At 51.7% G+C, this 24,155-nt stretch overlaps 13 non-coding genes and 1 pseudogene across 13 annotated transcripts; all 14 read right to left on the reverse strand.

Moving 5' to 3' along the window:
- Positions 1-1,523: 1,523 nt before the first annotated feature.
- LOC140475736 (5S ribosomal RNA) lies at positions 1,524-1,642 on the reverse strand. Its single transcript, XR_011960227.1, has one exon. It is a non-coding gene; the product is annotated as a 5S ribosomal RNA (ribosomal RNA).
- Positions 1,643-3,185: 1,543 nt separating this feature from the next.
- Positions 3,186-3,304, reverse strand: LOC140470166 (5S ribosomal RNA). The gene has a single exon (XR_011956459.1). It is a non-coding gene; the product is annotated as a 5S ribosomal RNA (ribosomal RNA).
- A 1,539-nt stretch (positions 3,305-4,843) lies between these two features.
- LOC140471287 (5S ribosomal RNA) lies at positions 4,844-4,962 on the reverse strand. Its single transcript, XR_011956955.1, has one exon. It is a non-coding gene; the product is annotated as a 5S ribosomal RNA (ribosomal RNA).
- Positions 4,963-6,493: 1,531 nt separating this feature from the next.
- LOC140468732 (5S ribosomal RNA) lies at positions 6,494-6,612 on the reverse strand. The gene has a single exon (XR_011955816.1). It is a non-coding gene; the product is annotated as a 5S ribosomal RNA (ribosomal RNA).
- A 1,527-nt stretch (positions 6,613-8,139) lies between these two features.
- On the reverse strand, positions 8,140-8,258 carry LOC140475813 (5S ribosomal RNA). Its single transcript, XR_011960300.1, has one exon. It is a non-coding gene; the product is annotated as a 5S ribosomal RNA (ribosomal RNA).
- Positions 8,259-9,785: 1,527 nt separating this feature from the next.
- LOC140475815 (5S ribosomal RNA) lies at positions 9,786-9,904 on the reverse strand. The gene has a single exon (XR_011960302.1). It is a non-coding gene; the product is annotated as a 5S ribosomal RNA (ribosomal RNA).
- Positions 9,905-11,439: 1,535 nt separating this feature from the next.
- On the reverse strand, positions 11,440-11,558 carry LOC140470140 (5S ribosomal RNA). The gene has a single exon (XR_011956410.1). It is a non-coding gene; the product is annotated as a 5S ribosomal RNA (ribosomal RNA).
- Positions 11,559-13,094: 1,536 nt separating this feature from the next.
- On the reverse strand, positions 13,095-13,213 carry LOC140469794 (5S ribosomal RNA). Its single transcript, XR_011956230.1, has one exon. It is a non-coding gene; the product is annotated as a 5S ribosomal RNA (ribosomal RNA).
- Positions 13,214-14,744: 1,531 nt separating this feature from the next.
- LOC140471662 (5S ribosomal RNA) lies at positions 14,745-14,863 on the reverse strand (annotated as a pseudogene).
- A 1,535-nt stretch (positions 14,864-16,398) lies between these two features.
- Positions 16,399-16,517, reverse strand: LOC140470586 (5S ribosomal RNA). Its single transcript, XR_011956551.1, has one exon. It is a non-coding gene; the product is annotated as a 5S ribosomal RNA (ribosomal RNA).
- Positions 16,518-18,053: 1,536 nt separating this feature from the next.
- Positions 18,054-18,172, reverse strand: LOC140475642 (5S ribosomal RNA). Its single transcript, XR_011960144.1, has one exon. It is a non-coding gene; the product is annotated as a 5S ribosomal RNA (ribosomal RNA).
- Positions 18,173-19,711: 1,539 nt separating this feature from the next.
- On the reverse strand, positions 19,712-19,830 carry LOC140469411 (5S ribosomal RNA). Its single transcript, XR_011956098.1, has one exon. It is a non-coding gene; the product is annotated as a 5S ribosomal RNA (ribosomal RNA).
- Positions 19,831-21,369: 1,539 nt separating this feature from the next.
- Positions 21,370-21,488, reverse strand: LOC140470524 (5S ribosomal RNA). Its single transcript, XR_011956505.1, has one exon. It is a non-coding gene; the product is annotated as a 5S ribosomal RNA (ribosomal RNA).
- Positions 21,489-23,014: 1,526 nt separating this feature from the next.
- LOC140469413 (5S ribosomal RNA) lies at positions 23,015-23,133 on the reverse strand. The gene has a single exon (XR_011956100.1). It is a non-coding gene; the product is annotated as a 5S ribosomal RNA (ribosomal RNA).
- Positions 23,134-24,155: the final 1,022 nt, after the last annotated feature.

Genomic DNA, 24,155 nt, shown 5'->3' on the forward strand with positions numbered 1-24,155 from the left:
CTTTTCTCCCCACTTCAAGGCGTGCTGGCCAGCCACATTTTCTTTGCTGCTCTTTCTCTTGATCCCCTTTGTTTTTTTTTTCTCTCTTTTCTCTTTGCTCTTCCTCCTCCGTGCGTGCTTCCCTCCCTCCCTCCCTCCCTCCAGCTAGCCCTTGCCCACCAGGCTCCTGTCGTCTCCCACATCCCCACACAGGCCAACTGCAAGACCTCCCCCTGCTTCATAGGGCTGCAGCCTGCATTCTCTCATCCTTCCACACTCCTCCACGCCTCCATTTCGGAATGGCAGGCAGTGACCAGTGGGGTACCGCAGGGATCAGTACTGGGACCGCAGCTTTTTACAATATATGTTCATGATATAGAAGATGCTATTAGCAATAACATTAGCAAATTTGCTGATGATACTGAGCTGGGTGGCAGGGTGAAATGTGATGAGGATTTTAGGAGATTACCGGGTGACCTGGACAAGTTAGGTGAGTGGTCAGATGCATGGCAGATGCACTTTAATGTGGATAAATGGATGCTTATCCACTTTGGTGGCAAGAACAGGAAGGCAGATTACTACCTAAATGGAATCAATTTCGGTCAAGGGACAGTACCGGGAGATCTGGGGGTTCTTGTACACCACTCAATGAAGGTCAGCATGCAGGTACAGCAGGTAGTGAAGAAGGCTAATAGCATGCTGGCCTTCATAACAAGAGGGATCGAGTACAGAAGCAAAGAGGTTCTTCTGCAGGTGTACAGGGCCCTGGTGAGACCACACCTGGAGTACTGTGTGCAGTTCTGGTCTCCAAATTTGAGGAGAGACATTCTGGCTATTGAGGGAGTGCAGCGTAGGTTGACGAGGTCAATTCCTGGAATGGCGGGATTACCTTACACTGAAAGACTGGAGCGACTGGGCTTGTGTACCCTTGAGTTTAGAAGACTGAGAGGGGATCTGGTTGAGACATATAAGATTATCAAAGGATTGGACACTCTGGCGGCAGGAAACGTGAGTGCCGAAACAGAGGACACAGCTTAAAAATACGGGGTAGACCGTTTAGGACAGAGATGAGGAGAAACGTCTTCACCCAGAGAGTGGTGGCTGTGTGGAATGCTCTGCCCCAGAGGGCAGTGGAGGCCCAGTCTCTGGATTCATTGAAGAAAGAGTTGGACAGAGCTCTCAAGGATAGTGGAATCAAGGCTTATGGAGATAAGGCAGGAACAGGATACTGATTAAGGATGATCAGCCATGATCATATTGAATGGTGGTGCAGGCTCCAAGGGCAGAATGGCCAACTCCTGCACCTATTGTCTATTGTCCTCCTTTCCTGACTGCCAGCCGCAGACAGCGTGCAGCCCCAATCCCTTTCTTTCCGTCTTTCTTGCTGATTTTGGCAGCGCTCCGCTCTCCTCCCCTCCCTGTCTCCTGCCTGCAGGAGACTGATGCCAGGCACAGCGGCAGCAAAAATAACCTGTCGCTGCATTGCGTGCGTGGCCCAACACGAGTGCAGAGGGGTGACTTGAGCAGCCCCTGCTGGCGGAAAAAGCCTACAGCACCTGGTATTCCCAGGCGGTCTCCCATCCAAGTACTAACCAGGCCTGAGTTTGCTTAGCTTCCGAGATCAGACGAGATCGGGCGTTTTCAGACTAGTATGGCCATAGGCGCTGGCCCCTGCCTTTTCTCCCCACTTCAAGGCGTGCTGGCCAGCCACATTTTCTTTGCTGCTCTTTCTCTTGACCCCCTTTGTTTTTTTTTTCTCTCTTTTCTCTTTGCTCTTCCTCCTCCGTGCGTGCTTCCCTCCCTCCCTCCCCCCCTCCAGCTAGCCCTTGCCCACCAGGCTCCTGTCGTCTCCCACATCCCCACACAGGCCAACTGCAAGACCTCCCCCTGCTTCATAGGGCTGCAGCCTGCATTCTCTCATCCTTCCACACTCCTCCACGCCTCCATTTCGGAATGGCAGGTAGTGACCAGTGGGGTACCGCAGGGATCAGTACTGGGACCGCAGCTTTTTAAAATATATGTTCATGATATAGAAGATGCTATTAGCAATAACATTAGCAAATTTGCTGATGATACTGAGCTGGCTGGCAGGGTGAAATGTGATGAGGATGTTAGGAGATTACCGGGTGACCTGGACAAGTTAGGTGAGTGGTCAGATGCATGGCAGATGCACTTTAATGTGGATAAATGGATGCTTATCCACTTTGGTGGCAAGAACAGGAAGGCAGATTACTACCTAAATGGAATCAATTTCGGTCAAGGGACAGTACCGAGAGATCTGGGGGTTCTTGTACACCACTCAATGAAGGTAAGCATGCAGGTACAGCAGGTAGTGAAGAAGGCTAATAGCATGCTGGCCTTCATAACAAGAGGGATCGAGTACAGAAGCAAAGAGGTTCTTCTGCAGGTGTACAGGGCCCTGGTGAGACCACACCTGGAGTACTGTGTGCAGTTCTGGTCTCCAAATTTGAGGAGAGACATTCTGGCTATTGAGGGAGTGCAGCGTAGGTTGACGAGATCAATTCCTGGAATGGCGGGATTACCTTACACTGAAAGACTGGAGCGACTGGGCTTGTGTACCCTTGAGTTTAGAAGACTGAGAGGGGATCTGGTTGAGACATATAAGATTATCAAAGGATTGGACACTCTGGCGGCAGGAAACGTGAGTGCCGAAACAGAGGACACAGCTTAAAAATACGGGGTAGACCGTTTAGGACAGAGATGAGGAGAAACGTCTTCACCCAGAGAGTGGTGGCTGTGTGGAATGCTCTGCCCCAGAGGGCAGTGGAGGCCCAGTCTCTGGATTCATTGAAGAAAGAGTTGGACAGAGCTCTCAAGGATAGTGGAATCAAGGCTTATGGAGATAAGGCAGGAACAGGATACTGATTAAGGATGATCAGCCATGATCATATTGAATGGTGGTGCAGGCTCCAAGGGCAGAATGGCCAACTCCTGCACCTATTGTCTATTGTCCTCCTTTCCTGACTGCCAGCCGCAGACAGCGTGCAGCCCCAATCCCTTTCTTTCCGTCTTTCTTGCTGATTTTGGCAGCGCTCCGCTCTCCTCCCCTCCCTGTCTCCTGCCTGCATGCCTGCAGGAGACTGATGCCAGGCACAGCGGCAGCAAAAATAACCTGTCGCTGCATTGCGTGCGTGGCCCAACACGAGTGCAGAGGGGTGACTTGAGCAGCCCCTGCTGGCGGAAAAAGCCTACTGCACCTGGTATTCCCAGGCGGTCTCCCATCCAAGTACTAACCAGGCCTGAGTTTGCTTAGCTTCCGAGATCAGACGAGATCAGGCGTTTTCAGACTAGTATGGCCATAGGCGCTGGCCCCTGCCTTTTCTCCCCACTTCAAGGCGTGCTGGCCAGCCACATTTTCTTTGCTGCTCTTTCTCTTGATCCCCTTTGTTTTTTTTTTCTCTCTTTTCTCTTTGCTCTTCCTCCTCCGTGCGTGCTTCCCTCCCTCCCTCCCTCCCCCCCTCCAGCTAGCCCTTGCCCACCAGGCTCCTGTCGTCTCCCACATCCCCGCACAGGCCAACTGCAAGACCTCCCCCTGCTTCATAGGGCTGCAGCCTGCATTCTCTCATCCTTCCACACTCCTCCACGCCTCCATTTCGGAATGGCAGGCAGTGACCAGTGGGGTACCGCAGGGATCAGTACTGGGACCGCAGCTTTTTACAATATATGTTCATGATATAGAAGATGCTATTAGCAATAACATTAGCAAATTTGCTGATGATACTGAGCTGGCTGGCAGGGTGAAATGTGATGAGGATGTTAGGAGATTACCGGGTGACCTGGACAAGTTAGGTGAGTGGTCAGATGCATGGCAGATGCACTTTAATGTGGATAAATGGATGCTTATCCACTTTGGTGGCAAGAACAGGAAGGCAGATTACTACCTAAATGGAATCAATTTCGGTCAAGGGACAGTACCGGGAGATCTGGGGGTTCTTGTACACCACTCAATGAAGGTCAGCATGCAGGTACAGCAGGTAGTGAAGAAGGCTAATAGCATGCTGGCCTTCATAACAAGAGGGATCGAGTACAGAAGCAAAGAGGTTCTTCTGCAGGTATACAGGGCCCTGGTGAGACCACACCTGGAGTACTGTGTGCAGTTCTGGTCTCCAAATTTGAGGAGAGACATTCTGGCTATTGAGGGAGTGCAGCGTAGGTTGACGAGGTCAATTCCTGGAATGGCGGGATTACCTTACACTGAAAGACTGGAGCGACTGGGCTTGTGTACCCTTGAGTTTAGAAGACTGAGAGCGGATCTGGTTGAGACATATAAGATTATCAAAGGATTGGACACTCTGGCGGCAGGAAACGTGAGTGCCGAAACAGAGGACACAGCTTAAAAATACGGGGTAGACCGTTTAGGACAGAGATGAGGAGAAACGTCTTCACCCAGAGAGTGGTGGCTGTGTGGAATGCTCTGCCCCAGAGGGCAGTGGAGGCCCAGTCTCTGGATTCATTGAAGAAAGAGTTGGACAGAGCTCTCAAGGATAGTGGAATCAAGGCTTATGGAGATAAGGCAGGAACAGGATACTGATTAAGGATGATCAGCCATGATCATATTGAATGGTGGTGCAGGCTCCAAAGGCAGAATGGCCAACTCCTGCACCTATTGTCTATTGTCCTCCTTTCCTGACTGCCAGCCGCAGACAGCGTGCAGCCCCAATCCCTTTCTTTCCGTCTTTCTTGCTGATTTTGGCAGCGCTCCGCTCTGCTCCCCTCCCTGTCTCCTGCCTGCAGGAGACTGATGCCAGGCACAGCGGCAGCAAAAATAACCTGTCGCTGCATTGCGTGCGTGGCCCAACACGAGTGCAGAGGGGTGACTTGAGCAGCCCCTGCTGGCGGAAAAAGCCTACTGCACCTGGTATTCCCAGGCTGTCGCCCATCCAAGTACTAACCAGGCCTGAGTCTGCTTAGCTTCCGAGATCAGACGAGATCGAGCATTTTCAGACTAGTATGGCCGTAGGTGCTGGCCCCTGCCTTTTCTCCCCACTTCAAGGCGTGCTGGCCAGCCACATTTTCTTTGCTGCTCTTTCTCTTGATCCCCTTTGTTTTTTTTTTCTCTCTTTTCTCTTTGCTCTTCCTCCTCCGTGCGTGCTTCCCTCCCTCCCTCCCTCCAGCTAGCCCTTGCCCACCAGGCTCCTGTCGTCTCCCACATCCCCACACAGGCCAACTGCAAGACCTCCCCCTGCTTCATAGGGCTGCAGCCTGCATTCTCTCATCCTTCCACACTCCTCCACGCCTCCATTTCGGAATGGCAGGCAGTGACCAGTGGGGTACCGCAGGGATCAGTACTGGGACCGCAGCTTTTTACAATATATGTTCATGATATAGAAGATGCTATTAGCAATAACATTAGCAAATTTACTGATGATACTGAGCTGGGTGGCAGGGTGAAATGTGATGAGGATGTTAGGAGATTACCGGGTGACCTGGACAAGTTAGGTGAGTGGTCAGATGCATGGCAGATGCACTTTAATGTGGATAAATGGATGCTTATCCACTTTGGTGGCAAGAACAGGAAGGCAGATTACTACCTAAATGGAATCAATTTCGGTCAAGGGACAGTACCGAGAGATCTGGGGGTTCTTGTACACCACTCAATGAAGGTCAGCATGCAGGTACAGCAGGTAGTGAAGAAGGCTAATAGCATGCTGGCCTTCATAACAAGAGGGATCGAGTACAGAAGCAAAGAGGTTCTTCTGCAGGTGTACAGGGCCCTGGTGAGACCACACCTGGAGTACTGTGTGCAGTTCTGGTCTCCAAATTTGAGGAGAGACATTCTGGCTATTGAGGGAGTGCAGCGTAGGTTGACGAGGTCAATTCCTGGAATGGCGGGATTACCTTACACTGAAAGACTGGAGCGACTGGGCTTGTGTACCCTTGAGTTTAGAAGACTGAGAGGGGATCTGGTTGAGACATATAAGATTATCAAAGGATTGGACACTCTGGCGGCAGGAAACGTGAGTGCCGAAACAGAGGACACAGCTTAAAAATACGGGGTAGACCGTTTAGGACAGAGATGAGGAGAAACGTCTTCACCCAGAGAGTGGTGGCTGTGTGGAATGCTCTGCCCCAGAGGGCAGTGGAGGCCCAGTCTCTGGATTCATTGAAGAAAGAGTTGGACAGAGCTCTCAAGGATAGTGGAATCAAGGCTTATGGAGATAAGGCAGGAACAGGATACTGATTAAGGATGATCAGCCATGATCATATTGAATGGTGGTGCAGGCTCCAAGGGCAGAATGGCCAACTCCTGCACCTATTGTCTATTGTCCTCCTTTCCTGACTGCCAGCCGCAGACAGCGTGCAGCCCCAATCCCTTTCTTTCCGTCTTTCTTGCTGATTTTGGCAGCGCTCCGCTCTGCTCCCCTCCCTGTCTCCTGCCTGCAGGAGACTGATGCCAGGCACAGCGGCAGCAAAAATAACCTGTCGCTGCATTGCGTGCGTGGCCCAACACGAGTGCAGAGGGGTGACTTGAGCAGCCCCTGCTGGCGGAAAAATCCTACTGCACCTGGTATTCCCAGGCGGTCGCCCATCCAAGTACTAACCAGGCCTGAGTCTGCTTAGCTTCCGAGATCAGACGAGATCGGGCGTTTTCAGACTAGTATGGCCGTAGGCGCCGGCCCATGCCTTTTCTCCCCACTTCAAGGCGTGCTGGCCAGCCACATTTTCTTTGCTGCTCTTTCTCTTGATCCCCTTTGTTTTTTTTTTCTCTCTTTTCTCTTTGCTCTTCCTCCTCCGTGCGTGCTTCCCTCCCCCCATCCAGCTAGCCCTTGCCCACCAGGCTCCTGTCGTCTCCCACATCCCCACACAGGCCAACTGCAAGACCTCCCCCTGCTTCATAGGGCTGCAGCCTGCATTCTCTCATCCTTCCACACTCCTCCACGCCTCCATTTCGGAATGGCAGGCAGTGACCAGTGGGGTACCGCAGGGATCAGTACTGGGACCGCAGCTTTTTACAATATATGTTCATGATATAGAAGATGCTATTAGCAATAACATTAGCAAATTTGCTGATGATACTGAGCTGGGTGGCAGGGTGAAATGTGATGAGGATGTTAGGAGATTACCGGGTGACCTGGACAAGTTAGGTGAGTGGTCAGATGCATGGCAGATGCACTTTAATGTGGATAAATGGATGCTTATCCACTTTGGTGGCAAGAACAGGAAGGCAGATTACTACCTAAATGGAATCAATTTCGGTCAAGGGACAGTACCGAGAGATCTGGGGGTTCTTGTACACCACTCAATGAAGGTAAGCATGCAGGTACAGCAGGTAGTGAAGAAGGCTAATAGCATGCTGGCCTTCATAACAAGAGGGATCGAGTACAGAAGCAAAGAGGTTCTTCTGCAGGTGTACAGGGCCCTGGTGAGACCACACCTGGAGTACTGTGTGCAGTTCTGGTCTCCAAATTTGAGGAGAGACATTCTGGCTATTGAGGGAGTGCAGCGTAGGTTGACGAGATCAATTCCTGGAATGGCGGGATTACCTTACACTGAAAGACTGGAGCGACTGGGCTTGTGTACCCTTGAGTTTAGAAGACTGAGAGGGGATCTGGTTGAGACATATAAGATTATCAAAGGATTGGACACTCTGGCGGCAGGAAACGTGAGTGCCGAAACAGAGGACACAGCTTAAAAATACGGGGTAGACCGTTTAGGACAGAGATGAGGAGAAACGTCTTCACCCAGAGAGTGGTGGCTGTGTGGAATGATCTGCCCCAGAGGGCAGTGGAGGCCCAGTCTCTGGATTCATTGAAGAAAGAGTTGGACAGAGCTCTCAAGGATAGTGGAATCAAGGCTTATGGAGATAAGGCAGGAACAGGATACTGATTAAGGATGATCAGCCATGATCATATTGAATGGTGGTGCAGGCTCCAAGGGCAGAATGGCCAACTCCTGCACCTATTGTCTATTGTCCTCCTTTCCTGACTGCCAGCCGCAGACAGCGTGCAGCCCCAATCCCTTTCTTTCCGTCTTTCTTGCTGATTTTGGCAGCGCTCCACTCTGCTCCCCTCCCTGTCTCCTGCCTGCAGGAGACTGATGCCAGGCACAGCGGCAGCAAAAATAACCTGTCGCTGCATTGCGTGCGTGGCCCAACACGAGTGCAGAGGGGTGACTTGAGCAGCCCCTCCTGGCGGAAAAAGCCTACTGCACCTGGTATTCCCAGGCGGTTTCCCATCCAAGTACTAACCAGGCCTGAGTCTGCTTAGCTTCCGAGATCAGACGAGATCGGGCGTTTTCAGACTAGTATGGCCGTAGGCGCTGGCCCCTGCCTTTTCTCCCCACTTCAAGGCGTGCTGGCCAGCCACATTTTCTTTGCTGCTCTTTCTCTTGATCCCCTTTGTTTTTTTTTTCTCTCTTTTCTCTTTGCTCTTCCTCCTCCGTGCGTGCTTCCCTCCCCCCCTCCAGCTAGCCCTTGCCCACCAGGCTCCTGTCGTCTCCCACATCCCCACACAGGCCAACTGCAAGACCTCCCCCTGCTTCATAGGGCTGCAGCCTGCATTCTCTCATCCTTCCACACTCCTCCACGCCTCCATTTCGGAATGGCAGGCAGTGACCAGTGGGGTACCGCAGGGATCAGTACTGGGACCGCAGCTTTTTACAATATATGTTCATGATATAGAAGATGCTATTAGCAATAACATTAGCAAATTTGCTGATGATACTGAGCTGGGTGGCAGGGTGAAATGTGATGAGGATGTTAGGAGATTACCGGGTGACCTGGACAAGTTAGGTGAGTGGTCAGATGCATGGCAGATGCACTTTAATGTGGATAAATGGATGCTTATCCACTTTGGTGGCAAGAACAGGAAGGCAGATTACTACCTAAATGGAATCAATTTCGGTCAAGGGACAGTACCGGGAGATCTGGGGGTTCTTGTACACCACTCAATGAAGGTCAGCATGCAGGTACAGCAGGTAGTGAAGAAGGCTAATAGCATGCTGGCCTTCATAACAAGAGGGATCGAGTACAGAAGCAAAGAGGTTCTTCTGCAGGTGTACAGGGCCCTGGTGAGACCACACCTGGAGTACTGTGTGCAGATCTGGTCTCCAAATTTGAGGAGAGACATTCTGGCTATTGAGGGAGTGCAGCGTAGGTTGACGAGGTCAATTCCTGGAATGGCGGGATTACCTTACACTGAAAGACTGGAGCGACTGGGCTTGTGTACCCTTGAGTTTAGAAGACTGAGAGGGGATCTGGTTGAGACATATAGGATTATCAAAGGATTGGACACTCTGGCGGCAGGAAACGTGAGTGCCGAAACAGAGGACACAGCTTAAAAATACGGGGTAGACCGTTTAGGACAGAGGTGAGGAGAAACGTCTTCACCCAGAGAGTGGTGGCTGTGTGGAATGCTCTGTCCCAGAGGGCAGTGGAGGCCCAGTCTCTGGATTCATTGAAGAAAGAGTTGGACAGAGCTCTCAAGGATAGTGGAATCAAGGCTTATGGAGATAAGGCAGGAACAGGATACTGATTAAGGATGATCAGCCATGATCATATTGAATGGTGGTGCAGGCTCCAAGGGCAGAATGGCCAACTCCTGCACCTATTGTCTATTGTCCTCCTTTCCTGACTGCCAGCCGCAGACAGCGTGCAGCCCCAATCCCTTTCTTTCCGTCTTTCTTGCTGATTTTGGCAGCGCTCCGCTCTGCTCCCCTCCCTGTCTCCTGCCTGCAGGAGACTGATGCCAGGCACAGCGGCAGCAAAAATAACCTGTCGCTGCATTGCGTGCGTGGCCCAACACGAGTGCAGAGGGGTGACTTGAGCAGCCCCTGCTGGCGGAAAAAGCCTACTGCACCTGGTATTCCCAGGCGGTTTCCCATCCAAGTACTAACCAGGCCTGAGTCTGCTTAGCTTCCGAGATCAGACGAGATCGGGCGTTTTCAGACTAGTATGGCCGTAGGCGCTGGCCCCTGCCTTTTCTCCCCACTTCAAGGCGTGCTGGCCAGCCACATTTTCTTTGCTGCTCTTTCTCTTGATCCCCTTTGTTTTTTTTTTCTCTCTTTTCTCTTTGCTCTTCCTCCTCCGTGCGTGCTTCCCTCCCTCCCTCCCCCCCTCCAGCTAGCCCTTGCCCACCAGGCTCCTGTCGTCTCCCACATCCCCACACAGGCCAACTGCAAGACCTCCCCCTGCTTCATAGGGCTGCAGCCTGCATTCTCTCATCCTTCCACACTCCTCCACGCCTCCATTTCGGAATGGCAGGCAGTGACCAGTGGGGTACCGCAGGGATCAGTACTGGGACCGCAGCTTTTTACAATATATGTTCATGATATAGAAGATGCTATTAGCAATAACATTAGCAAATTTGCTGATGATACTGAGCTGGGTGGCAGGGTGAAATGTGATGAGGATGTTAGGAGATTACCGGGTGACCTGGACAAGTTAGGTGAGTGGTCAGATGCATGGCAGATGCACTTTAATGTGGATAAATGGATGCTTATCCACTTTGGTGGCAAGAACAGGAAGGCAGATTACTACCTAAATGGAATCAATTTCGGTCAAGGGACAGTACCGGGAGATCTGGGGGTTCTTGTACACCACTCAATGAAGGTCAGCATGCAGGTACAGCAGGTAGTGAAGAAGGCTAATAGCATGCTGGCCTTCATAACAAGAGGGATCGAGTACAGAAGCAAAGAGGTTCTTCTGCAGGTGTACAGGGCCCTGGTGAGACCACACCTGGAGGACTGTGTGCAGTTCTGGTCTCCAAATTTGAGGAGAGACATTCTGGCTATTGAGGGAGTGCAGCGTAGGTTGACGAGGTCAATTCCTGGAATGGCGGGATTACCTTACACTGAAAGACTGGAGCGACTGGGCTTGTGTACCCTTGAGTTTAGAAGACTGAGAGCGGATCTGGTTGAGACATATAAGATTATCAAAGGATTGGACACTCTGGCGGCAGGAAACGTGAGTGCCGAAACAGAGGACACAGCTTAAAAATACGGGGTAGACCGTTTAGGACAGAGATGAGGAGAAACGTCTTCACCCAGAGAGTGGTGGCTGTGTGGAATGCTCTGCCCCAGAGGGCAGTGGAGGCCCAGTCTCTGGATTCATTGAAGAAAGAGTTGGACAGAGCTCTCAAGGATAGTGGAATCAAGGCTTATGGAGATAAGGCAGGAACAGGATACTGATTAAGGATGATCAGCCATGATCATATTGAATGGTGGTGCAGGCTCCAAGGGCAGAATGGCCAACTCCTGCACCTATTGTCTATTGTCCTCCTTTCCTGACTGCCAGCCGCAGACAGCGTGCAGCCCCAATCCCTTTCTTTCCGTCTTTCTTGCTGATTTTGGCAGCGCTCCGCTCTCCTCCCCTCCCTGTCTCCTGCCTGCAGGAGACTGATGCCAGGCACAGCGGCAGCAAAAATAACCTGTCGCTGCATTGCGTGCGTGGCCCAACACGAGTGCAGAGGGGTGACTTGAGCAGCCCCTGCTGGCGGAAAAAGCCTACTGCACCTGGTATTCCCAGGCGGTCTCCCATCCAAGTACTAACCAGGCCTGAGTTTGCTTAGCTTCCGAGATCAGACAAGATCGGGCGTTTTCAGACTAGTATGGCCGTAGGCGCTGGCCCCTGCCTTTTCTCCCCACTTCAAGGCGTGCTGGCCAGCCACATTTTCTTTGCTGCTCTTTCTCTTGACCCCCTTTGTTTTTTTTTTCTCTCTTTTCTCTTTGCTCTTCATCCTCCGTGCGTGCTTCCCTCCCTCCCTCCCCCCCTCCAGATAGCCCTTGCCCACCAGGCTCCTGTCGTCTCCCACATCCCCACACAGGCCAACTGCAAGACCTCCCCCTGCTTCATAGGGCTGCAGCCTGCATTCTCTCATCCTTCCACACTCCTCCACGCCTCCATTTCGGAATGGCAGGCAGTGACCAGTGGGGTACCGCAGGGATCAGTACTGGGACCGCAGCTTTTTACAATATATGTTCATGATATAGAAGATGCTATTAGCAATAACATTAGCAAATTTGCTGATGATACTGAGCCAGGTTGGCAGGGTGAAATGTGATGAGGATGTTAGGAGATTACCGGGTGACCTGGACAAGTTAGGTGAGTGGTCAGATGCATGGCAGATGCACTTTAATGTGGATAAATGGATGCTTATCCACTTTGGTGGCAAGAACAGGAAGGCAGATTACTACCTAAATGGAATCAATTTCGGTCAAGGGACAGTACCGGGAGATCTGGGGGTTCTTGTACACCACTCAATGAAGGTCAGCATGCAGGTACAGCAGGTAGTGAAGAAGGCTAATAGCATGCTGGCCTTCATAACAAGAGGGATCGAGTACAGAAGCAAAGAGGTTCTTCTGCAGGTATACAGGGCCCTGGTGAGACCACACCTGGAGTACTGTGTGCAGTTCTGGTCTCCAAATTTGAGGAGAGACATTCTGGCTATTGAGGGAGTGCAGCGTAGGTTGACGAGGTCAATTCCTGGAATGGCGGGATTACCTTACACTGAAAGACTGGAGCGACTGGGCTTGTGTACCCTTGAGTTTAGAAGACTGAGAGCGGATCTGGTTGAGACATATAAGATTATCAAAGGATTGGACACTCTGGCGGCAGGAAACGTGAGTGCCGAAACAGAGGACACAGCTTAAAAATACGGGGTAGACCGTTTAGGACAGAGATGAGGAGAAACGTCTTCACCCAGAGAGTGGTGGCTGTGTGGAATGCTCTGCCCCAGAGGGCAGTGGAGGCCCAGTCTCTGGATTCATTGAAGAAAGAGTTGGACAGAGCTCTCAAGGATAGTGGAATCAAGGCTTATGGAGATAAGGCAGGAACAGGATACTGATTAAGGATGATCAGCCATGATCATATTGAATGGTGGTGCAGGCTCCAAAGGCAGAATGGCCAACTCCTGCACCTATTGTCTATTGTCCTCCTTTCCTGACTGCCAGCCGCAGACAGCGTGCAGCCCCAATCCCTTTCTTTCCGTCTTTCTTGCTGATTTTGGCAGCGCTCCGCTCTGCTCCCCTCCCTGTCTCCTGCCTGCAGGAGACTGATGCCAGGCACAGCGGCAGCAAAAATAACCTGTCGCTGCATTGCGTGCGTGGCCCAACACGAGTGCAGAGGGGTGACTTGAGCAGCCCCTGCTGGCGGAAAAAGCCTACTGCACCTGGTATTCCCAGGCGGTCGCCCATCCAAGTACTAACCAGGCCTGAGTCTGCTTAGCTTTCGAGATCAGACGAGATCGAGCATTTTCAGACTAGTATGGCCGTAGGTGCTGGCCCCTGCCTTTTCTCCCCACTTCAAGGCGTGCTGGCCAGCCACATTTTCTTTGCTGCTCTTTCTCTTGATCCCCTTTGTTTTTTTTTTCTCTCTTTTCTCTTTGCTCTTCCTCCTCCGTGCGTGCTTCCCTCCCTCCCTCCCTCCAGCTAGCCCTTGCCCACCAGGCTCCTGTCGTCTCCCACATCCCCACACAGGCCAACTGCAAGACCTCCCCCTGCTTCATAGGGCTGCAGCCTGCATTCTCTCATCCTTCCACACTCCTCCACGCCTCCATTTCGGAATGGCAGGCAGTGACCAGTGGGGTACCGCAGGGATCAGTACTGGGACCGCAGCTTTTTACAATATATGTTCATGATATAGAAGATGCTATTAGCAATAACATTAGCAAATTTACTGATGATACTGAGCTGGGTGGCAGGGTGAAATGTGATGAGGATGTTAGGAGATTACCGGGTGACCTGGACAAGTTAGGTGAGTGGTCAGATGCATGGCAGATGCACTTTAATGTGGATAAATGGATGCTTATCCACTTTGGTGGCAAGAACAGGAAGGCAGATTACTACCTAAATGGAATCAATTTCGGTCAAGGGACAGTACCGAGAGATCTGGGGGTTCTTGTACACCACTCAATGAAGGTCAGCATGCAGGTACAGCAGGTAGTGAAGAAGGCTAATAGCATGCTGGCCTTCATAACAAGAGGGATCGAGTACAGAAGCAAAGAGGTTCTTCTGCAGGTGTACAGGGCCCTGGTGAGACCACACCTGGAGTACTGTGTGCAGTTCTGGTCTCCAAATTTGAGGAGAGACATTCTGGCTATTGAGGGAGTGCAGCGTAGGTTGACGAGGTCAATTCCTGGAATGGCGGGATTACCTTACACTGAAAGACTGGAGCGACTGGGCTTGTGTACCCTTGAGTTTAGAAGACTGAGAGGGGATCTGGTTGAGACATATAAGATTATCAAAGGATTGGACACTCTGGCGGCAGGAAACGTGAGTGCCGAAACAGAGGACACAGCTTAAAAATACGGGGTAGACCGTTTAGGACAGAGATGAGGAGAAACGTCTTCACCCAGAGAGTGGTGGCTGTGTGGAATGCTCTGCCCCAGAGGGCAGTGGAGGCCCAGTCTCTGGATTCATTGAAGAAAGAGTTGGACAGAGCTCTCAAGGATAGTGGAATCAAGGCTTATGGAGATAAGGCAGGAACAGGATACTGATTAAGGATGATCAGCCATGATCATATTGAATGGTGGTGCAGGCTCCAAGGGCAGAATGGCCAACTCCTGCACCTATTGTCTATTGTCCTCCTTTCCTGACTGCTAGCCGCAGACAGCGTGCAGCCCCAATCCCTTTCTTTCCGTCTTTCTTGCTGATTTTGGCAGCGCTCCGCTCTGCTCCCCTCCCTGTCTCCTGCCTGCAGGAGACTGATGCCAGGCACAGCGGCAGCAAAAATAACCTGTCGCTGCATTGCGTGCGTGGCCCAACACGAGTGCAGAGGGGTGACTTGAGCAGCCCCCGCTGGCGGAAAAAGCCTACTGCACCTGGTATTCCCAGGCGGTCTCGCATCCAAGTACGAACCAGGCCTGAGTTTGCTTAGCTTCCGAGATCCGACGAGATCGGGCGTTTTCAGACTAGCATGGCCGTAGGCGCTGGCCCCTGCCTTTTCTCCCCACTTCAAGGCGTGCTGGCCAGCCACATTTTCTTTGCTGCTCTTTCTCTTGACCCCCTTTGTTTTTTTTTTCTCTCTTTTCTCTTTGCTCTTCATCCTCCGTGCGTGCTTCCCTCCCTCCCTCCCTCCCTCCAGCTAGCCCTTGCCCACCAGGCTCCTGTCGTCTCCCACATCCCCACACAGGCCAACTGCAAGACCTCCCCCTGCTTCATCGGGCTGCAGCCTGCATTCTCTCATCCTTCCACACTCCTCCACGCCTCCATTTCGGAATGGCAGGCAGTGACCAGTGGGGTACCGCAGGGATCAGTACTGGGACCGCAGCTTTTTACAATATATGTTCATGATATAGAAGATGCTATTAGCAATAACATTAGCAAATTTGCTGATGATACTGAGCTGGGTGGCAGGGTGAAATGTGATGAGGATGTTAGGAGATTACCGGGTGACCTGGACAAGTTAGGTGAGTGGTCAGATGCATGGCAGATGCACTTTAATGTGGATAAATGGATGCTTATCCACTTTGGTGGCAAGAACAGGAAGGCAGATTACTACCTAAATGGAATCAATTTCGGTCAAGGGACAGTACCGGGAGATCTGGGGGTTCTTGTACACCACTCAATGAAGGTCAGCATGCAGGTACAGCAGGTAGTGAAGAAGGCTAATAGCATGCTGGCCTTCATAACAAGAGGGATCGAGTACAGAAGCAAAGAGGTTCTTCTGCAGGTGTACAGGGCCCTGGTGAGACCACACCTGGAGTACTGTGTGCAGTTCTGGTCTCCAAATTTGAGGAGAGACATTCTGGCTATTGAGGGAGTGCAGCGTAGGTTGACGAGATCAATTCCTGGAATGGCGGGATTACCTTACACTGAAAGACTGGAGCGACTGGGCTTGTGTACCCTTGAGTTTAGAAGACTGAGAGGGGATCTGGTTGAGACATATAAGATTATCAAAGGATTGGACACTCTGGCGGCAGGAAACGTGAGTGCCGAAACAGAGGACACAGCTTAAAAATACGGGGTAGACCGTTTAGGACAGAGATGAGGAGAAACGTCTTCACCCAGAGAGTGGTGGCTGTGTGGAATGCTCTGCCCCAGAGGGCAGTGGAGGCCCAGTCTCTGGATTCATTGAAGAAAGAGTTGGACAGAGCTCTCAAGGATAGTGGAATCAAGGCTTATGGAGATAAGGCAGGAACAGGATACTGATTAAGGATGATCAGCCATGATCATATTGAATGGTGGTGCAGGCTCCAAGGGCAGAATGGCCAACTCCTGCACCTATTGTCTATTGTCCTCCTTTCCTGACTGCCAGCCGCAGACAGCGTGCAGCCCCAATCCCTTTCTTTCCGTCTTTCTTGCTGATTTTGGCAGCGCTCCGCTCTCCTCCCCTCCCTGTCTCCTGCCTGCAGGAGACTGATGCCAGGCACAGCGGCAGCAAAAATAACCTGTCGCTGCATTGCGTGCGTGGCCCAACACGAGTGCAGAGGGGTGACTTGAGCAGCCCCTGCTGGCGGAAAAAGCCTACTGCACCTGGTATTCCCAGGCGGTCTCCCAACCAAGTACTAACCAGGCCTGAGTTTGCTTAGCTTCCGAAATCAGACGAGATCGGGCGTTTTCAGACTAGTATGGCCGTAGGCGCTGGCCCCTGCCTTTTCTCCCCACTTCAAGGCGTGCTGGCCAGCCACATTTTCTTTGCTGCTCTTTCTCTTGACCCCCTTTGTTTTTTTTTTCTCTCTTTTCTCTTTGCTCTTCATCCTCCGTGCGTGCTTCCCTCCCTCCCTCCCCCCCTCCAGCTAGCCCTTGCCCACCAGGCTCCTGTCGTCTCCCACATCCCCACACAGGCCAACTGCAAGACCTCCCCCTGCTTCATAGGGCTGCAGCCTGCATTCTCTCATCCTTCCACACTCCTCCACGCCTCCATTTCGGAATGGCAGGCAGTGACCAGTGGGGTACCGCAGGGATCAGTACTGGGACCGCAGCTTTTTACAATATATGTTCATGATATAGAAGATGCTATTAGCAATAACATTAGCAAATTTGCTGATGATACTGAGCCAGGTTGGCAGGGTGAAATGTGATGAGGATGTTAGGAGATTACCGGGTGACCTGGACAAGTTAGGTGAGTGGTCAGATGCATGGCAGATGCACTTTAATGTGGATAAATGGATGCTTATCCACTTTGGTGGCAAGAACAGGAAGGCAGATTACTACCTAAATGGAATCAATTTCGGTCAAGGGACAGTACCGGGAGATCTGGGGGTTCTTGTACACCACTCAATGAAGGTCAGCATGCAGGTACAGCAGGTAGTGAAGAAGGCTAATAGCATGCTGGCCTTCATAACAAGAGGGATCGAGTACAGAAGCAAAGAGGTTCTTCTGCAGGTGTACAGGGCCCTGGTGAGACCACACCTGGAGTACTGTGTGCAGTTCTGGTCTCCAAATTTGAGGAGAGACATTCTGGCTATTGAGGGAGTGCAGCGTAGGTTGACGAGGTCAATTCCTGGAATGGCGGGATTACCTTACACTGAAAGACTGGAGCGACTGGGCTTGTGTACCCTTGAGTTTAGAAGACTGAGAGGGGATCTGGTTGAGACATATAAGATTATCAAAGGATTGGACACTCTGGCGGCAGGAAACGTGAGTGCCGAAACAGAGGACACAGCTTAAAAATACGGGGTAGACCGTTTAGGACAGAGATGAGGAGAAACGTCTTCACCCAGAGAGTGGTGGCTGTGTGGAATGCTCTGCCCCAGAGGGCAGTGGAGGCCCAGTCTCTGGATTCATTGAAGAAAGAGTTGGACAGAGCTCTCAAGGATAGTGGAATCAAGGCTTATGGAGATAAGGCAGGAACAGGATACTGATTAAGGATGATCAGCCATGATCATATTGAATGGTGGTGCAGGCTCCAAGGGCAGAATGGCCAACTCCTGCACCTATTGTCTATTGTCCTCCTTTCCTGACTGCTAGCCGCAGACAGCGTGCAGCCCCAATCCCTTTCTTTCCGTCTTTCTTGCTGATTTTGGCAGCGCTCCGCTCTGCTCCCCTCCCTGTCTCCTGCCTGCAGGAGACTGATGCCAGGCACAGCGGCAGCAAAAATAACCTGTCGCTGCATTGCGTGCGTGGCCCAACACGAGTGCAGAGGGGTGACTTGAGCAGCCCCTGCTGGCGGAAAAAGCCTACTGCACCTGGTATTCCCAGGCGGTCTCCCATCCAAGTACTAACCAGGCCTGAGTCTGCTTAGCTTCCGAGATCAGACGAGATCGGGCGTTTTCAGACTAGTATGGCCGTAGGCGCTGGCCCCTGCCTTTTCTCCCCACTTCAAGGCGTGCTGGCCAGCCACATTTTCTTTGCTGCTCTTTCTCTTGATCCCCTTTGTTTTTTTTTTCTCTCTTTTCTCTTTGCTCTTCCTCCTCCGTGCGTGCTTCCCTCCCTCCCTCCCTCCCCCCCTCCAGCTAGCCCTTGCCCACCAGGCTCCTGTCGTCTCCCACATCCCCACACAGGCCAACTGCAAGACCTCCCCCTGCTTCATAGGGCTGCAGCCTGCATTCTCTCATCCTTCCACACTCCTCCACGCCTCCATTTCGGAATGGCAGGCAGTGACCAGTGGGGTACCGCAGGGATCAGTACTGGGACCGCAGCTTTTTACAATATATGTTCATGATATAGAAGATGCTATTAGCAATAACATTAGCAAATTTGCTGATGATACTGAGCTGGGTGGCAGGGTGAAATGTGATGAGGATGTTAGGAGATTACCGGGTGACCTGGACAAGTTAGGTGAGTGGTCAGATGCATGGCAGATGCACTTTAATGTGGATAAATGGATGCTTATCCACTTTGGTGGCAAGAACAGGAAGGCAGATTACTACCTAAATGGAATCAATTTCGGTCAAGGGACAGTACCGGGAGATCTGGGGGTTCTTGTACACCACTCAATGAAGGTCAGCATGCAGGTACAGCAGGTAGTGAAGAAGGCTAATAGCATGCTGGACTTCATAACAAGAGGGATCGAGTACAGAAGCAAAGAGGTTCTTCTGCAGGTATACAGGGCCCTGGTGAGACCACACCTGGAGTACTGTGTGCAGTTCTGGTCTCCAAATTTGAGGAGAGACATTCTGGCTATTGAGGGAGTGCAGCGTAGGTTGACGAGGTCAATTCCTGGAATGGCGGGATTACCTTACACTGAAAGACTGGAGCGACTGGGCTTGTGTACCCTTGAGTTTAGAAGACTGAGAGCGGATCTGGTTGAGACATATAAGATTATCAAAGGATTGGACACTCTGGCGGCAGGAAACGTGAGTGCCGAAACAGAGGACACAGCTTAAAAATACGGGGTAGACCGTTTAGGACAGAGATGAGGAGAAACGTCTTCACCCAGAGAGTGGTGGCTGTGTGGAATGCTCTGCCCCAGAGGGCAGTGGAGGCCCAGTCTCTGGATTCATTGAAGAAAGAGTTGGACAGAGCTCTCAAGGATAGTGGAATCAAGGCTTATGGAGATAAGGCAGGAACAGGATACTGATTAAGGATGATCAGCCATGATCATATTGAATGGTGGTGCAGGCTCCAAAGGCAGAATGGCCAACTCCTGCACCTATTGTCTATTGTCCTCCTTTCCTGACTGCCAGCCGCAGACAGCGTGCAGCCCCAATCCCTTTCTTTCCGTCTTTCTTGCTGATTTTGGCAGCGCTCCGCTCTGCTCCCCTCCCTGTCTCCTGCCTGCAGGAGACTGATGCCAGGCACAGCGGCAGCAAAAATAACCTGTCGCTGCATTGCGTGCGTGGCCCAACACGAGTGCAGAGGGGTGACTTGAGCAGCCCCTGCTGGCGGAAAAAGCCTACTGCGCCTGGTATTCCCAGGCGGTCTCCCATCCAAGTACTAACCAGGCCTGAGTTTGCTTAGCTTCCGAGATCAGACGAGATCGGGCGTTTTCAGACTAGTATGGCCGTAGGCGCTGGCCCCTGCCTTTTCTCCCCACTTCAAGGCGTGCTGGCCAGCCACATTTTCTTTGCTGCTCTTTCTCTTGACCCCCTTTGTTTTTTTTTTCTCTCTTTTCTCTTTGCTCTTCATCCTCCGTGCGTGCTTCCCTCCCTCCCTCCCTCCCTCCCTCCAGCTAGCCCTTGCCCACCAGGCTCCTGTCGTCTCCCACATCCCCACACAGGCCAACTGCAAGACCTCCCCCTGCTTCATAGGGCTGCAGCCTGCATTCTCTCATCCTTCCACACTCCTCCACGCCTCCATTTCGGAATGGCAGGCAGTGACCAGTGGGGTACCGCAGGGATCAGTACTGGGACCGCAGCTTTTTACAATATATGTTCATGATATAGAAGATGCTATTAGCAATAACATTAGCAAATTTGCTGATGATACTGAGCTGGGTGGCAGGGTGAAATGTGATGAGGATGTTAGGAGATTACCGGGTGACCTGGACAAGTTAGGTGAGTGGTCAGATGCATGGCAGATGCACTTTAATGTGGATAAATGGATGCTTATCCACTTTGGTGGCAAGAACAGGAAGGCAGATTACTACCTAAATGGAATCAATTTCGGTCAAGGGACAGTACCGGGAGATCTGGGGGTTCTTGTACACCACTCAATGAAGGTCAGCATGCAGGTACAGCAGGTAGTGAAGAAGGCTAATAGCATGCTGGCCTTCATAACAAGAGGGATCGAGTACAGAAGCAAAGAGGTTCTTCTGCAGGTGTACAGGGCCCTGGTGAGACCACACCTGGAGTACTGTGTGCAGTTCTGGTCTCCAAATTTGAGGAGAGACATTCTGGCTATTGAGGGAGTGCAGCGTAGGTTGACGAGGTCAATTCCTGGAATGGCGGGATTACCTTACACTGAAAGACTGGAGCGACTGGGCTTGTGTACCCTTGAGTTTAGAAGACTGAGAGGGGATCTGGTTGAGACATATAAGATTATCAAAGGATTGGACACTCTGGCGGCAGGAAACGTGAGTGCCGAAACAGAGGACACAGCTTAAAAATACGGGGTAGACCGTTTAGGACAGAGATGAGGAGAAACGTCTTCACCCAGAGAGTGGTGGCTGTGTGGAATGCTCTGCCCCAGAGGGCAGTGGAGGCCCAGTCTCTGGATTCATTGAAGAAAGAGTTGGACAGAGCTCTCAAGGATAGTGGAATCAAGGCTTATGGAGATAAGGCAGGAACAGGATACTGATTAAGGATGATCAGCCATGATCATATTGAATGGTGGTGCAGGCTCCAAGGGCAGAATGGCCAACTCCTGCACCTATTGTCTATTGTCCTCCTTTCCTGACTGCCAGCCGCAGACAGCGTGCAGCCCCAATCCCTTTCTTTCCGTCTTTCTTGCTGATTTTGGCAGCGCTCCGCTCTCCTCCCCTCCCTGTCTCCTGCCTGCAGGAGACTGATGCCAGGCACAGCGGCAGCAAAAATAACCTGTCGCTGCATTGCGTGCGTGGCCCAACACGAGTGCAGAGGGGTGACTTGAGCAGCCCCTGCTGGCGGAAAAAGCCTACTGCACCTGGTATTCCCAGGCGGTCTCCCATCCAAGTACTAACCAGGCCTGAGTTTGCTCAGCTTCCGAGATCAGACGAGATCGGGCGTTTTCAGACTAGTATGGCCGTAGGCGCTGGCCCCTGCCTTTTCTCCCCACTTCAAGGCGTGCTGGCCAGCCACATTTTCTTTGCTGCTCTTTCTCTTGACCCCCTTTGTTTTTTTTTTCTCTCTTTTCTCTTTGCTCTTCATCCTCCGTGCGTGCTTCCCTCCCTCCCTCCAGCTAGCCCTTGCCCACCAGGCTCCTGTCGTCTCCCACATCCCCACACAGGCCAACTGCAAGACCTCCCCCTGCTTCATAGGGCTGCAGCCTGCATTCTCTCATCCTTCCACACTCCTCCACGCCTCCATTTCGGAATGGCAGGCAGTGACCAGTGGGGTACCGCAGGGATCAGTACTGGGACCGCAGCTTTTTACAATATATGTTCATGATATAGAAGATGCTATTAGCAATAACATTAGCAAATTTGCTGATGATACTGAGCTGGGTGGCAGGGTGAAAGTGATGAGGATGTTAGGAGATTACCGGGTGACCTGGACAAGTTAGGTGAGTGGTCAGATGCATGGCAGATGCACTTTAATGTGGATAAATGGATGCTTATCCACTTTGGTGGCAAGAACAGGAAGGCAGATTACTACCTAAATGGAATCAATTTCGGTCAAGGGACAGTACCGGGAGATCTGGGGGTTCTTGTACACCACTCAATGAAGGTCAGCATGCAGGTACAGCAGGTAGTGAAGAAGGCTAATAGCATGCTGGCCTTCATAACAAGAGGGATCGAGTACAGAAGCAAAGAGGTTCTTCTGCAGGTATACAGGGCCCTGGTGAGACCACACCTGGAGTACTGTGTGCAGTTCTGGTCTCCAAATTTGAGGAGAGACATTCTGGCTATTGAGGGAGTGCAGCGTAGGTTGACGAGGTCAATTCCTGGAATGGCGGGATTACCTTACACTGAAAGACTGGAGCGACTGGGCTTGTGTACCCTTGAGTTTAGAAGACTGAGAGCGGATCTGGTTGAGACATATAAGATTATCAAAGGATTGGACACTCTGGCGGCAGGAAACGTGAGTGCCGAAACAGAGGACACAGCTTAAAAATACGGGGTAGACCGTTTAGGACAGAGATGAGGAGAAACGTCTTCACCCAGAGAGTGGTGGCTGTGTGGAATGCTCTGCCCCAGAGGGCAGTGGAGGCCCAGTCTCTGGATTCATTGAAGAAAGAGTTGGACAGAGCTCTCAAGGATAGTGGAATCAAGGCTTATGGAGATAAGGCAGGAACAGGATACTGATTAAGGATGATCAGCCATGATCATATTGAATGGTGGTGCAGGCTCCAAAGGCAGAATGGCCAACTCCTGCACCTATTGTCTATTGTCCTCCTTTCCTGACTGCCAGCCGCAGACAGCGTGCAGCCCCAATCCCTTTCTTTCCGTCTTTCTTGCTGATTTTGGCAGCGCTCCGCTCTGCTCCCCTCCCTGTCTCCTGCCTGCAGGAGACTGATGCCAGGCACAGCGGCAGCAAAAATAACCTGTCGCTGCATTGCGTGCGTGGCCCAACACGAGTGCAGAGGGGTGACTTGAGCAGCCCCTGCTGGCGGAAAAAGCCTACTGCGCCTGGTATTCCCAGGCGGTCTCCCATCCAAGTACTAACCAGGCCTGAGTTTGCTTAGCTTCCGAGATCAGACGAGATCGGGCGTTTTCAGACTAGTATGGCCGTAGGCGCTGGCCCCTGCCTTTTCTCCCCACTTCAAGGCGTGCTGGCCAGCCACATTTTCTTTGCTGCTCTTTCTCTTGACCCCCTTTGTTTTTTTTTTCTCTCTTTTCTCTTTGCTCTTCATCCTCCGTGCGTGCTTCCCTCCCTCCCTCCCTCCCTCCCTCCAGCTAGCCCTTGCCCACCAGGCTCCTGTCGTCTCCCACATCCCCACACAGGCCAACTGCAAGACCTCCCCCTGCTTCATAGGGCTGCAGCCTGCATTCTCTCATCCTTCCACACTCCTCCACGCCTCCATTTCGGAATGGCAGGCAGTGACCAGTGGGGTACCGCAGGGATCAGTACTGGGACCGCAGCTTTTTACAATATATGTTCATGATATAGAAGATGCTATTAGCAATAACATTAGCAAATTTGCTGATGATACTGAGCTGGGTGGCAGGGTGAAATGTGATGAGGATGTTAGGAGATTACCGGGTGACCTGGACAAGTTAGGTGAGTGGTCAGATGCATGGCAGATGCACTTTAATGTGGATAAATGGATGCTTATCCACTTTGGTGGCAAGAACAGGAAGGCAGATTACTACCTAAATGGAATCAATTTCGGTCAAGGGACAGTACCGGGAGATCTGGGGGTTCTTGTACACCACTCAATGAAGGTCAGCATGCAGGTACAGCAGGTAGTGAAGAAGGCTAATAGCATGCTGGCCTTCATAACAAGAGGGATCGAGTACAGAAGCAAAGAGGTTCTTCTGCAGGTGTACAGGGCCCTGGTGAGACCACACCTGGAGTACTGTGTGCAGTTCTGGTCTCCAAATTTGAGGAGAGACATTCTGGCTATTGAGGGAGTGCAGCGTAGGTTGACGAGGTCAATTCCTGGAATGGCGGGATTACCTTACACTGAAAGACTGGAGCGACTGGGCTTGTGTACCCTTGAGTTTAGAAGACTGAGAGGGGATCTGGTTGAGACATATAAGATTATCAAAGGATTGGACACTCTGGCGGCAGGAAACGTGAGTGCCGAAACAGAGG

This window comes from Chiloscyllium punctatum, chromosome 3 (genome assembly GCF_047496795.1).
Source record: "Chiloscyllium punctatum isolate Juve2018m chromosome 3, sChiPun1.3, whole genome shotgun sequence".
In the NCBI taxonomy this organism is placed as follows: domain Eukaryota; kingdom Metazoa; phylum Chordata; class Chondrichthyes; order Orectolobiformes; family Hemiscylliidae; genus Chiloscyllium; species Chiloscyllium punctatum.